This window comes from Polyodon spathula, chromosome 24 (genome assembly GCF_017654505.1).
Source record: "Polyodon spathula isolate WHYD16114869_AA chromosome 24, ASM1765450v1, whole genome shotgun sequence".
NCBI classification, from domain to species: Eukaryota; Metazoa; Chordata; class Actinopteri; order Acipenseriformes; family Polyodontidae; genus Polyodon; species Polyodon spathula.
The window spans coordinates 8,087,607-8,102,376 of NC_054557.1; the positions used below are offsets into that span (position 1 = coordinate 8,087,607).

The 14,770-nt window shown below is 38.2% G+C and overlaps 1 protein-coding gene across 2 annotated transcripts in view; it reads right to left on the reverse strand.

The window, feature by feature from the left end:
• The window catches only part of tln2b (talin 2b), a 135,500-nt gene that overhangs the window by 74,997 nt on the left and 45,733 nt on the right, over window positions 1-14,770 (reverse strand). For both annotated transcript variants that reach the window (XM_041226352.1, XM_041226351.1), the window contains exon 2: window positions 10,999-11,044. The gene's annotated coding sequence lies outside the window, so the exon portion shown is untranslated. The remainder of the gene's footprint in view (window positions 1-10,998; window positions 11,045-14,770) is intronic.

Sequence of the window (14,770 nt, forward strand, 5' to 3'; positions counted from 1 at the left end):
CTTTCATTCAGTAACCTGTGGCTATTACACTTATATTTCTTCACCAATCAAGAACCATTTGGCGGACTGCAATTAGCCAATTGGTCATCACGTTCAGTATCATGCAAGCAAGTTTCACAATTAATTTGGTACATTAGCAAACAAAATCACTAGAAAATAGAACACACTGTAAGCAACAATATACAGTATAAACTGTATATACCTCTGGTTAAGGCAGGTTAGGGTAGGTCAAGGGGCCAAACAGAATTATTAAAAAAAAAAAAAAGAGCCAGGGTAAAATGTTTAAGCAGTATATTTCAGTAAGGTCAGTGGTATTGTGTTTTAGAAAACACACATTGATATCATCAAATTTCTCCTTTGGACTACTGGGGTTTAATCTTTCCAGGTTTGATTGTTCAAGGTCAGTCCTATATAAATGAAAGCAATGAAGTCCTATGACACAGTGCACATGCACCATAACTGCAAGCGCACCTGCAGAAGAACAGAGGTCTTGCTAGGATCCAAAACCTCAAAACATAAGAACATAAGAAAGTTTACAAACGAGAGGAGGCCATTCGGCCCATCTTGCTCGTTTGGTTGTTAGTAGTTTATTGATCCCAAAATCTCATCAAGCAGCTTCTTGAAGGATCCCAGGGTGTCAGCTTCAACAACATTACTGGGGAGTTGATTCCAGACCCTCACAATTCTCTGTGTAAAAAAGTGCCTCCTATTTTCTGTTCTGAATGCCCCTTTGTCTAATCTCCATTTGTGACCCCTGGTCCTTGTTTCTTTTTTCAGGCTGAAAAAGTCCCTTGGGTCGACACTGTCAATACCTGTTAGAATTTTGAATGCTTGAATTAGGTCGCCACATAGTCTTCTTTGTTCAAGACTGAACAGATTCAATTCTTTTAGCCTGTCTGCATATGACATGCCTTTTAAGCCTAGAATAATTCTGGTCGCTCTTCTTTGCACTCTTTCTAGAGTAGCAATATCTTTTTTATAGCGAGGTGACCAGAAGTGCACACAATATTCAAGATGAGGTCTTACTAGTGCATTGTTCAGTTTTAACATTACTTCCCTTGTTTCAAATTCAACACTTTTCACAATGTATCCAAGCATCTTGTTAGCCTTTTTTTATAGCTTCCCTACATTGTCTAGATGAAGACATTTCTGAGTCAACAAAAACTCCTAGGTCTTTTTCATAGATTCCTTCTCTAATTTCAGTATCTCCCATAAGATATTTATAATGTACATTTTTATTTCCTGCGTGCAGTATCTTACACTTTTCTCTATTAAATGTCATTTGCCATGTGTCTGCCCAGTTCTGAATCTTGTCTAGATCATTTTGAATGACCTTTGCTGCTGCAACAGTGTTTGCCACTCCTCCTACTTTTGTGTCGTCTGCAAACAGCTGAAGTAGTCATCAAAAAATCACCAGGTTTCGTTCTTTCCAAATCAGGTCAGAACAAACAAACAAACAAACAAACAAGGCCACACACTAACAGAGACAATCATTTTCAGACTGACACCTCATACCCTTAAATATTTCTCTTGTTAAACAAGGTATCCAACAGGCACTTTTTGCTGCCACAGTACGTGTGTTACAAGATAATTTCACACAAAGGGCTGTAAACTAACACTGTGCAGGATATGAGCCGTCCGCATCAATGGGTGCTGTCTCAGATGAGACACTTGCAAAATATATCACTGTTGTATAAATGGATCACATGTATTCTGTTATATATAAACCGTGTTTCACTGTTGCAAGTCATTTACTGTATATGATAGTAGACGGTATTGGTAGGCACTCGGTGGGCAGGTGCTTCTGTGTATCCAAGACGGCTTAAATTAGTGATGTTACAGTAGATCTCAAAAAATGATGCCGCTAGGGCTATTCCAGAGATTAGACTTCACTGCAGATTTCCAGTAATGCTTTACATTAATACTGTAGCTCGATTGCAGTGCTGAAGTCTGGAATTCTACCAGTAGGGGGGGGGGCTACACTTCATATGGGGATTACTGCAAGCATCTGGATCTCATTTACAATGGTTTTGTGGTCACCCAGCTAGGTCAAAAACAGGGATTATTACCTCCAGGGAGGTAGGATATCCAGAGTGTGCACTGACAGGCAGGGAGAACTGTGGTGAACTCACAGCTGCAACACCCCAGCAAGCCCAGCAGGCTCCTCCATTCAATACCAGTGGTGGACATCGCAGATAGAAAACAACATTGTACATGTATAGATGCCATTCTACAGGGTTCTCTGTGGCCAATGATTGTGGTCCTTGTATATTATCACTGGGCAGTGATTTCACCAAGTACAGAAACATCCAGAATATGCAGGCATTGTTCTTAAGATGTAAAGCAATATTGAATTATGCATTAAAAAGAAACTATATCCAACTGTTACTGTACCGTACACACACATCTTTTCACAAATATTTGTCCATATTGGTTTATTTAACAATTAGCCATTCATACAATACATATTTTCTTAATCCTACAGATTATTAATAAAACTTCCCAAGCAGAATATGTAAATGGGAACATTTACTGTATCAGGGAGATTTAGAGTTTCAATTATGAGACCTAATTAAGTCAATGAAAATGGTCCATGACAAAATCAGGCCAAGTGTATAACCACTGAGAACTCAGCTTGGCAGGATGTAGTTATTTTGCAATACTGCGTAGCTTCGAAACTCGGCTGTGTGTTAAAAACAAGCAAGGGTAACAAAGCGGTAAAATGCCAATTAAACAACAATTAATGGAGCACTTGTGGCTTGCTTGTTCTCAACAGGATATTAGAGATTAATATTATACAGGATTGGATAGGAACAGGACATGATGCTGCATAGCAAGCAAGAACCCCTGCCTGACCTCTCGGTCAACTCCTAGGACAGGGATATGTCCGAACAGGTACCTCACCTGCGGGAGGCATTTACTCCAAATTCAGTACTAGTATTACTACCAATACAAACTTTTAATCCCTTTGGCTGTGGAAATGAATACTAGTACAATACCAAACGTGCGAGCACTTACTGCTGCAGGCAGTGGTTGAGCCAAGGGGTGTGACGGATATTTTAAACTCTCCTTAAGATGTTCCTGTTTGGAGTCATGAATATTTATGTAAATATTCAAATAATGATTTATGACTAACTCAACCCAACCCCTAGAATTTTTGAAGCTAACAGGATTGTTCAAGCACAATACTAAATAGCACCTGTTCTATTAGGGATGCAGGCCAATATTGATCTTTTGTGCAACTTAACCAACACTTTGTGAAAACATTAGTAACACCACAGAAAGTATGCCTCATGGGTATACAGTGACAGAGAACTGAATTAACACAGTTTATCTGAAAAATATGAAATGGTGCATTATAACTGCTGGTACAAAAATTCTGCCGCCAGGACACAAGCAGCACAGCTACTGCCTACACCAGAGGAGGAATACCATTGCTTTAACTGGAAGGAGAGAAAACGGTCTTGGATGTATCAACCAGCACAATTTACTGTACAGTTAATATCATGGACACCTTCTCACCTTAAAAGGGAAGTGAAACAAACTACGACTTATGCATCATAAAATTACAGTTTTTGTAATAAATGATTTAATAAAGAAAAATAAATGATGCCTATTGCATGAGGCACTGCCAGAGCCACCATAAACAGTCTAATTAGGTTTACTGCAAGCATACCTGTCCTCAAATGACTGCAACACAAATTGAAGAATTGAACCCACCATCTTGTTGCAAAGAAAACCGGGTCTTTCTAGCTTAAGAAGGGGCAGACACGGATTACTTGACCTCTTAGAATCAGGTCATTTTTTTTTGTTTGTTGGAAAGCCATTCAAACAAGCTTTAAAATGGGCATGTTTACCACCTTCAGAAATGTTCTTACCATGTGAGGCATGATATACACAACCCCATCTGACCTGGAACCCCTCTCTCAATCACATGTGCTATCAACCAATCACACCTGGAGGAAGTACCACCCCAGAATGTGGTCCACTTGAGCTAAATGACACACCTGCAAGCAACAACCATAGTAAAACCCACTAACAATATGACAGACATTTAAATTTCAACATCATGTCTTTAAAGACTATCACACAGTAAATGCACAGATTTAAAACATCCCATAATAAGTACATGAAATGATTAGCAATGAGTAGGGAAAAATGTTATATTCCTCTGTGGAAGAGAATCAAAACTAGACCGCTCTGTAGCATAGGAAAGACAACCACTGAAAAACATTAGGAGCTACAGGCAATCTCATCAGTGCTTACAGAATAACAGGTTACTAAGGTCAGCTGTTTTATATAACCATTTTTTAAATACACAAAACAAAACTTACTGTCAATTTCAAGCAATGGAAATGTTATCAAAAGGGACATGTTTTTTCCTCACTTCATACATGTAGAACCCAGAATGTCTAAAAATGCAGGCTGACCTGCAATGGTATTGCACCATCGTCGTCTGGATTTGTTAAACTAAATTCAGTCTTTGCTCTATAGACTCTGCTAGGAGAGTAGGTCATAAATAAAAAAAAAAGCTTCTAGAAGAACTTCAACCTCTGCCATGGTTCTCAAGCTTTGATAATTATTCAAGCAAGGTTACAAGATGTGCAGCACAAACTAATTAGGTTAAGGTTCCTGCATTACATTACAAAACTGCAGTATATATTTCTATAATTGCTGCACTACAAATTAAAATAATAAAATAATGTGGTTATAGCAATTGATTGACATGCAGATGCCAAGAGCCGGTTTAGCTGATACATTTCATGTTGATGGATAATGTGCTGTCAGACACTGTCAAGCAGAGTCAAGATAAAATAAGTGAAATGCAGTACAAACACTACGCTAAACTGTACCTTGATACAGTATTTAGTGATGGCAGAGTGCTTATGTACAGCTCCAGAAATACTGGCAAAAATAAAACACAAATTAAACCATTTCCCTTTCTGAAAATGGCCACATGTTTCAAATGCATTCTGTAGAATCTATTTCTGGTTCATAATTCCCACATTTCATATTGCAGTCTTAAAGAGTTGGAAGGGAGATTGGCAATGAATGGCGCTATAAATGGAACATGCAGCTTCTGAGTCAGCTAGAGTCAGTGTGTAAAGCAAAAGCCATTTTAAAACAGAGGAACAGCTTGGACAAACTGTGCTGCAGAATTACCTGAAAGATGTTCACAAAAAATGGCATTCTAATGTTGGTACTTTCACAAGCTAACATCTCTCACTACAAATATAGTGCCCAAATTCAATTGGATCAGTGCCTGTACCTTTTTATTATTATTATTATTATTTATTATTATTATTATTATTATTATTATTGGCTTCCAAGCAAGGCTGGGAAGCCTATTGTTACTTTTTTTTTTTTCTTCCCAAAACAAACTGCTGCTGCTTCGAAGCTGTGTGACTGATAAGATTCTGACTTGGCAGGTAGCAAGCTGGATAAATTGGCTGTCAGATGCTGAAAAAATTGTCCTGCTGCATCCCTGCAATTGGCGTCGTGATGCATTTTTCGATAAAACCTTTCGAAAATGTTCTTTTTGGGAACCGGTGAAGCGATTGGTCTGACACTTGGCATATATTATCACCATCCAAACCTGTTTGCAAAGCAGAAGTTGCTGTGATACAATTAAATAGTAAAATGGCTGCCACAAATTTTACCAAAACGAGCCCTAAAGAGCAAAGTGCTTTTATTTCAAAACTGTCTGACCAACAGACTCCAAACTTGGTAGGCATCGTTCCGGTGACAGCGGAACACAAATATGTCAACATGGTTATGTTTCATGAAACAATATGGCTGCCACTCCTACATTTAAAACTTCTTCAGTTTAAAAATTGTTCACTTGATTAACTCCAAACTTGAAAACCATCGTGCCTGTGTCGGTACAATTCACATTTTCAAAAATGGCATTTGTGCATTAAACAAAATGGCCGCATGACAGAAAAAAAACTTTCAAAATCATCTTCTGTGGAACTGTTGAAGTTGCTGATTTTAAACTTGGCACATTGAGAACTAAACACGCTTAGACGGGTACTGATACTGGGGCTTGGGAACCGTAAAACTGCCTGGCAGTTCCAGTTATTAGTCGTAGTTGTAGTAGTACAATACTTCAAAGTTTGAACCACTTGTATAGGCGCCAAACAGTACTCTAACAGTAACTTATTAAACAGACCATGTCTTTCAAATAGTTCTACCCCACACTGTTCCTAGTATTAGTTAAATTACTGCAGTGAATACAATCTCATTCCAATAACTTAACTAATTTACCAAGCATATAAAGTTCATCATATGATACAAGTGTCCTTCACACATGCATTCACATTTAAACATCTTGAGACTAAAACGTTCAACAGTACTGTGTTGCACTGCACCCAAAGGACTCTTTAAAATAAAGCCTATGCTGAAAGGCACTTCCACTTGCCATCCAGTGAGGCAGCTCCGGCCTCTGTTCCAGGGACCTACTCCAGCGTTATGCACAGCTTCTCTACCAGCACAGGGTACAGATGTCACCTATTGTGGTGTCGTCGGGGTCCAGGCTGCCACAGGTTTGTAATGGAAATAGTTCATTTTCAAAACTTCAGAAGTTTGCGTACAGACATGCTGTCGAATTGAATACTTTGGAAGGTTCCCATTGTTCAAGTTTTTCTACGACTGAACAATCATCATCGCTGCAGACTATTTCGTGTTTTCAAGGCTGTCTGCTATTCTGCCTTCATGATGGGAAAAAAAAACACACACACACAAGAAAGATCTCCAACAGGGCAGGAGATTCTGTGGTGAATTTGATACTGTACATCAACGCTCCCTGACCTTTTCTTGAAAGAGCTCTGTGTCCTCTGCCTTGGATACACATTTCTAGAAGGTTTGTGAGGATTACACCATGTAGCCTTTTCAACACTCCTCTCAAAGCATGCGTATGGGGCATTCTGTATAAAAATCACCACAACAAGGTGCAATTTGAGTAACCTGGATCTATTTAATAATCTGAACAGCGGGCAGCTCTACATATTTTATATTAATGCAGCTGTAGGTTTTACCCCCCTAAGGTTGCTAGATAGACCCACTTACTAACATTATTTACAATAAAAGACACAAGGTATTAAAAGGTTAGGTCAGTGGTATTAAAGATACTGTTTTGATCACTAAAATAAACTCCACCATCTTGCATTTGAATGAAAGTTGGATTTCCAGTTGGTGTATAAAAACTTGATTCCACAGTCCTGTAAAATGGTCTAATAAAATCCACCTGTGGTTTAAATGTCATGTTATTCTAAAGAAGTGTTCATTTCATATTACAAGACTCATATATTGCCCCTTAGCATCATTATGAGATACCAACCTACAGACGTGCACAGGATCTTAAATCTCAACCACAGACAATACACCTCATCTCCAAAGTGAATTTAGTTATAAATCAACCTTTAGTAGATGAGAGAACCATTTGTTTTAGCTAAGACAGCCCTGGTCAAACTGCAAAATCAGCAGGCATTGTAATCCTCTAGCCTCAGGGCTGTCTGCAGACTCTTCAACTAGCCTCTCCCGAGTGTCGCTGCATCCAACAGCACAGATAATACAAAGTCTACTCCACCATTACCTTAAATGGGGGGGAAAAAAAAAAAAAAAAAAAGTGTGGATTAGATTCAGATTTGGTGTGCACCAACTGGAAGTGCTATTCCACACTGGCCGAACTGCATCTACATGTTAAGAGTAACACTGCTGATTTATATATTTTTGCTGGCTGCTTGTAGAACATCTAGTTCTAATTTGTAGGTGTTGACCAGGGATCTTTTAGGTATTTCCAACAATAATCTACTTAGAGAGAAGAGCTCAGTCTACAGTAAACCACCAGAAGATCTACCAGGGTTTACATAAGCAGTTTGATCTTGATAATCTTTACATGGCAAGTACTGCAGATCCCAGGTTTACTCTTCATACAACTTTTCTTTAATCTATATGATTGCAAATCCATAATCTGCCATCACAAACAGAGAATAGATCTAGTCAGGAGGGATAAACACATACCTTAACATTAAATAAAATGTATGCAGTCTCACATCCTAAATTCATATGTTCAGGATCTGACAATACTTTAGATACTGTAGATCAATATGCTTGCCGTTCGCACTTCTATGTGATCAAAGAGACCGAGCTTGTTTGGATGCGAGCTAAGGTGAGTTTTTTTTGGTTACGTTACATTTTTTTACAGGACCGAATATAAGAAAAGGTTGAATATACTGTAGAGTTTTGCCAGAGGCAGAAAACAGGAGAAAATGCGCTTTGTACTCTGATCCAATAATCTTATTTCAGACACTATCTCTTACCTGCCAGAGACCACTGCTCTGTCCGCCTCACAGCAGACACTTATACAGGAACACAATAACCCATGGCAACCAGAACAGCAACAGCACAAAATGGAGGTCAGCACCTTTTATAACTTTAGTTCCACCCCTTCATTCAAATAGGGTACCGCAGTTTACACATATCCCATTGGTCCTCAGCTAAACAGCCAAAAAGGACAGAAAAACAACAGCCAATCACAGGGGAGACATAAAAGGCACCACACAGGCTAGGATTACAGACACAGACAGGGGAAAACACACTAGCAGCGAGAAATACAGAGCAGGAAGGGAACACAAATTACAGCTGGAATTACAGTACACAAATACAGTAGCCCTGATTGCTACAATATTTTTGTGATTTTTGTCCAGTTCAGCTTGAATTTTGGTGTCTGACCAAATTTCTACCAGAGCTTCAGTTTCTCCCACTGTCCAGAATTCTACAGTCAAAAACAATTATTTTTTTCCTGAATTCACTGACGCCGTTGAAAATCTGAAGCCATTAAAATAACAGCATATAGTAACACAATAAAAATTAAACACTGGGTGAATTTATTGCAAATAACTCATTTTCTTTATATTGTCATCTACTCAACAAAAATGTTAAAGTGTACAGGGACAGGCTTAAAAATAGATCAGCTATTACCATTTAAAACATATAAACTAACATGTTATGCTTGTAATTAATATATACACACACACACAGATCCAAATGGATCGAGACCACCTCTTTAGGTGGACTCTATGCGATTCGTTTCCCAAGCGGACTTTGTTGTTCACACTTCACACCAAAACATACCGAGTACGGACCAAACACTCTAAAAACTGACCCAGTGTGAACACACTAAGTTTCAGTATCAACAAACTTCAGCGCCATTGTTTAGTTTACTAAATACTTTGTTTTGAAACATCTCTTAAAAAGGTACAACACATAATACTGTAGAAAGCAATCTTATCTGTCATGTTGGTCCACAGGTATTCAAGAACCTTTCACAGAATATTGAACTCCGTCAGGTTTCATTGACTCAGAATAGCACAGTATTCACAAAGCTCAGGAATTATTTAAATAATGGTTTAAAGACTATATTTTCTTTGAAATCTGTTTTGATAGACTGAATAGTTTGCTATTCATGAAAAATGAATAAGGCTGTAGTTTAACAGACTAAGAATGTTTCATGCATACAAAATGTCATTTAATCCATCCAAAAAACTGAACAGTTTGACAAAATAAATGTTGTTTAAAAAGCACTACCAAGGCAATGCCTGCACAAAGATCACAAACAGACTGAACGGGCCCTACGTTTACAACACCACTCAGATACAGGTATAGTATCACTGCCAGGGGGAGTGGAGGGAGAAATCTAAAACTAGCCTACAGGAATGTTTTAAATGTTTTTTGATACCAGACTTGCTGGGGTTTAGAGCAACAAAGCTGTTCCACATGATGTTCTTTCATATTAAAAAAGCTATGAGGACTGTAAACAAACAAAACCCCCAATGACCACATCTTACTGTAAAAGCGAAGGCAGCTGAGTGCTCCAGTATAGAGAACAGTAGCTACAGCTGCTAAACCAGACAAAAAAGCCACGGTATCTTGTTTGTCTTTTGAGGCAGAACAAGTTACCCAGAGTATAGCAAAGAACCCAAGGGCTATCCATGTAGTGTAAATAAGGCCTTGAATAGCTACAGCAGAGACAGACTTTAGAGAGTACTAGCAATGTTTCCTTTTGGTTCTATCAAAAGGTAAATTTATTTCATTAGGGACAGGCAGCAGATCAAAATAACCTGTAACCTTCTTACAGTTGCCGGTGACACAATGCCTAAACAAACAAATATAAAACCCAGCAGCCACAATGGCACATTCTGTCTAGCTCTGTAATGAGATATTAATCACTTTCAACAGTAATTATCATGTCTCTGTTACACAAGCTTAGATGAATCTGCTGAATCAGACAGACAAAAAAGAGAAAACAACACCACTGCCGCCAGCTCCCCTCTGCTATTGCCTGAAACAGGTTCCTGTGAAGAGGGGCCAACCCTCACTGTGTGCCGGCAATCACAAAACAAGTCTATTTAAAATTAACAGGATGTCCATAGGTTTGAAAAACCTTTTGCAGTTATATAAACCCGACACTGGGTAAAACATGCCCTCTGTTCTTCTGGACTGTGTTCATGATGCAACTTAAAAGTTCAGTTTTTATTGAACAAGAACAGCAATAGGGTTACTCTGTTACATGCCTCTGCTGAAGGCTACCAGACATGCAGCTTCTGTCACATCAATTTGAATACTTTAGAGCCAGTAACAAAACTGGACAGAATTACTTCTTTACTAATTGATGGTAAAAGAGTTCTACAGCACTGGTTGCTTCACAATTTGAGAAAAGCCTTTGTAGTGAAATTCTGGCATCAGTTAACAAAAACTACAAGGAGGTGAGCAGAATATATTTATAGTATAGTAACATTTGCAAAAAGCTTTTACCTGAAGACTGGAAAACCACATTTACAACTAAGTTTTAAATAATGGATAGTGCTTTGCAATGATTTCTAAAAAGGTCTATAAAAAAAAAAAGATGTCAAACCTTTAAACTCAATACAAATACATCTGTTAATAAGACATAACCTGTAATAAACCAGATGAATAAATGCTGTATACTTTACATACCGTACGCAGGGAAGAATCAGCCACAGGTTTCTGCAGTTATTTACAGCTGAAAGAAAAGAAAAGGAGTCTTAAATGAAGGGTTAACACTGTACATAACAGCAATGCTTAAGGTTAAAGAAATACACAATAAACAAACACCACAGTATTCTATTAGCAACACCTGAAAAGATATTAAATATATTATTTGCATTTGACATACACACACACAAATTTACAGTCCAAAATGTCAGCCTGTATTAAAAAGGTTGTACACAGCGTCAATGTGTTTATAATTACTAAGTGTGTGGCATGACCTTTTCAAAAATGCCTGATGGAAACTCATGGCCAGGGCTGTAGCTAACAGCAGACAACAATGTCTTGAAGAGTTACAGTAAGCTACAGTAGTTAGTTAAAGACGGCAAATGAATCAGCCCCCTTCCTTTTTATAGCCTCTGACACAATAAAACGTAAGTCAAGAGACACACCATCAGCAATGGAAAGTGGGGGGGCAGGTAACCTAGATACCCCATAACCAACACTAACTAAACTGCTATGGTACTTGATCAGAATGACTCACCAACACAGAGCGAGTGTCAAGAAGGAAATCAAAAACAATCACTTTGCATTAGACCAGAAAATGTGGGCTAAAACAGTTTTGAAAGGGTTTACAGTGCTTGAAGTCAAAGGAAACCCATTTTAACACTTAAAAGAATTTCCTCTAAATTGAATAACAATTATCTATATAAAATATTGAAGTGTGACATACAGAGGAGAATTTAAGGCATAAAAGAAAAAAAGGAAAAGAGAAAGATAAGTTGTGAGCGTCTTCTTTTGGCTTTCAGATAAGTATAGTTTAGTGAAGATAAAAGTTACAACCAGACATCTTAAAGGTTACATGGTGACAACAGGTTGCAGGTATTCTCTTTCCAAGCACGGACCAGAGCAATACAAAGAACATTTCAGTATTCTCAGATTAAATGCAGTCTCTCAATGACATCATGATTTTTCCTTAAACCAAATCAGAAAGACACAAATCTCTTCTCACTTGGTGAATTGCCCATTTGTCCTAAACATAGCTTCAAAGCATCTGGTTCAATCCAGTTTATCTTTGAAAGTAGCCCGTTTTTATAACCTTCAAAAAATCAACTGTAATTTCCTAAGAAAACCTATTTTATTTCTAGTTTGTACTGTCTGAGTAGGAATTTAACCAGAATCTGACTTAATCTTTAACCCATTCTGTGAGTTGTATTCTAAGGCCAAAAATTAATTTATATCTAAATAAAATGTTCCAACAGTGGGGCATTAATTTCTAGCATGGGATAAAGAGAGGCCAAAATCTTGCTCAACTAAAAATTTGTATTTTTTAAAATGGAGATTCTTAGTCCTAGTTCATCCAATGCAGTTCTAAAAACACTGGAAACAAAAACATCCTACTGTTTCTCTACTTTGGGGGTTTAAACACAATGTTTTGTCAGTTAACTGCCAGCAGTATAATTCCTAGGTTTATACTTACCAGATATCATGCCCACAGGGCTCAGGAAGGAAAGATCAATAACTGGCTAAGCTAATAAGCTCAGCCAGCTGTATCTACATTATACCTCTAGAACAGTTCTAAAGCACTTTTTGATTCCCTTTAAATTGTGGCCAGCTTATTTACTGGCTATGACAAAATGCCAAAATCCTTTGGCAAAGAAAATCAGTTCTAAACCCAAGTCACACTTACACGATGCATTATATGACTTCATCCTTTGAAGTGTGGATTCGCCAGAGAGAAAACAGGCAACTGTGGAATCGTCAAAGAAACTGTGGATTTATAAAATAAACCAGTCATGGTATACACAGCAGTCAATAGCTGCTATTCATATATTAATATCGTTAAAATTGTTAATATTTGTGGATACTGTGGTGTAACTGCTAAAAGGATGAATAGCAATGACAGTTAGCAATTTGTAAATGAATATTAGTTGAAATGGAAATGTATTACTGTGGCAAAGTGGTTGGTAAGGAGAACAGGTGTAGCGGTGATGCAATGCAGGAGTGATGAACAGACAACAGTGATTCAGTGAACAAGTGTTTATTTGTGCTGTTTCCAGGTCTGGCGACCGTCAAATAATAAATCCCCGGCCGTACACAACAATGTGTAAAGCGCGGGGATGGCGAGCATGGTGCAGTCTCACACACAAACAAAGGCACGGTCACCAGTCCTGGGTGATATTCAAACGTGCAGGTGCTCTGTGCAGTGGTGCTCCAGATAGTGCTTTACGTGGCGACAGCTCCGGAGGTGTGCGTTAACTGTCTAGTGGTGCGAAAAAGACAGACAACTATAAACAAACAAAGACAACACATAACACGTAATACACTCTGAGAGCTCCTCTCTCAGTCCTTCTCTCCTCACGTTACCCAAACGAAGGAAAAGATCAGCGTTACCCTGGCCCCTATATGTAATCCCGCATGATATCTAGGTAAACGGTTGCAGCTGCCTTATTACTTGCAGCTGCCTCTCGTTTACCTTTCAAATCAATACGGTCTTACAACAGAGTCGCGCTTCTTTCCAGGCTGACCCACTTCCCTGACCCGGAAACGAACTATCAGGCCAGCCCTTCCAGATACTTCTCCTCTCGTTCTTTAGCGCCCTCACAGGTTGGGAGGAAGATTCATCACCAGAACTCATCTTTCCGTCACAATTACATAGTATTACAAGTATAACATCTCAAAAGTGTTGAAATCGAATAATCCAGTGTATTGTCCATAGCTTCCCATTCTGTGCACTTCCTCACAAAACCAGACTTTTCAAAACGTCTTTTTAACATTGTTTCAAGTTGGTCTCCGCTGCAAGCACACAAACTTCCTCCTTAAAGCCTTCGTGCCACTAAACTTACATGATCACGAGCTTCAGCAGACCTAGTTCCAAGAATAACCAACAGTCCCACTGGTAAACAGTAAGAGGTGAAGAATGGCAGTACCCCTGAATTTAGTCTCAAAAAGCATTTCTACTACACTGCTTAGTTTATAGAGATATGCACTGTAAATACTGTACTGTTAAGGTTAAAACACTACATTACAGGTAGTCAGTATGCTATGCAGGTGAACCATGAACAGGTATTTTAAAATAAATGAAACAAATCTGGACTAGCAGCTTACTGCTACAATAAGACAGACAGTTTACCTGCCATGGAATAAAGGTTAGAAATGCTCTTATGCTTATCCAGAATCAATTTAATCACTTACAAAACATGTGTATATCTGCATTTTAAATCTTGAAGACTTTCATTTGACTTCATACATTAACATATGTACTTCCAGACCCTTAGACTCATTTATATTGACAACAAAAGCTGTAATTAAATTGGCATGGTGTGCGTGCAATATTTTCAACACGAAATTCAACTATAAAATTACGACATGAGATATGACCAGAGTAATTAATTATATTAATTACTGTGATGAATTTAAGGATTGTAGAAAGAACTAGGAGGGCCATAGAGGAGATACATCATATGTAGTATGCAGGCCATAATTCTAAGCGTTGACATGGATAGACTTTCTGTCTCAGGGCTTACTGTATCTGGCCTCCCAAATGAATTGCATTAAAATGCAAGGAGGGTTGGACATCTATCATACACTTAACCTTTTATTTTTGAAGAGCATACAAGATTTGTTTGTGTATATTTGTTCCAAAATGGATAGCAACTGATTGAATGCATTTAATGTACAGTATCAAAATGGCTTTTGAGTCTATGATTGGATACTGTGTTCACAGAACCGTTCAAATCAGGAGACATTTCATCACACT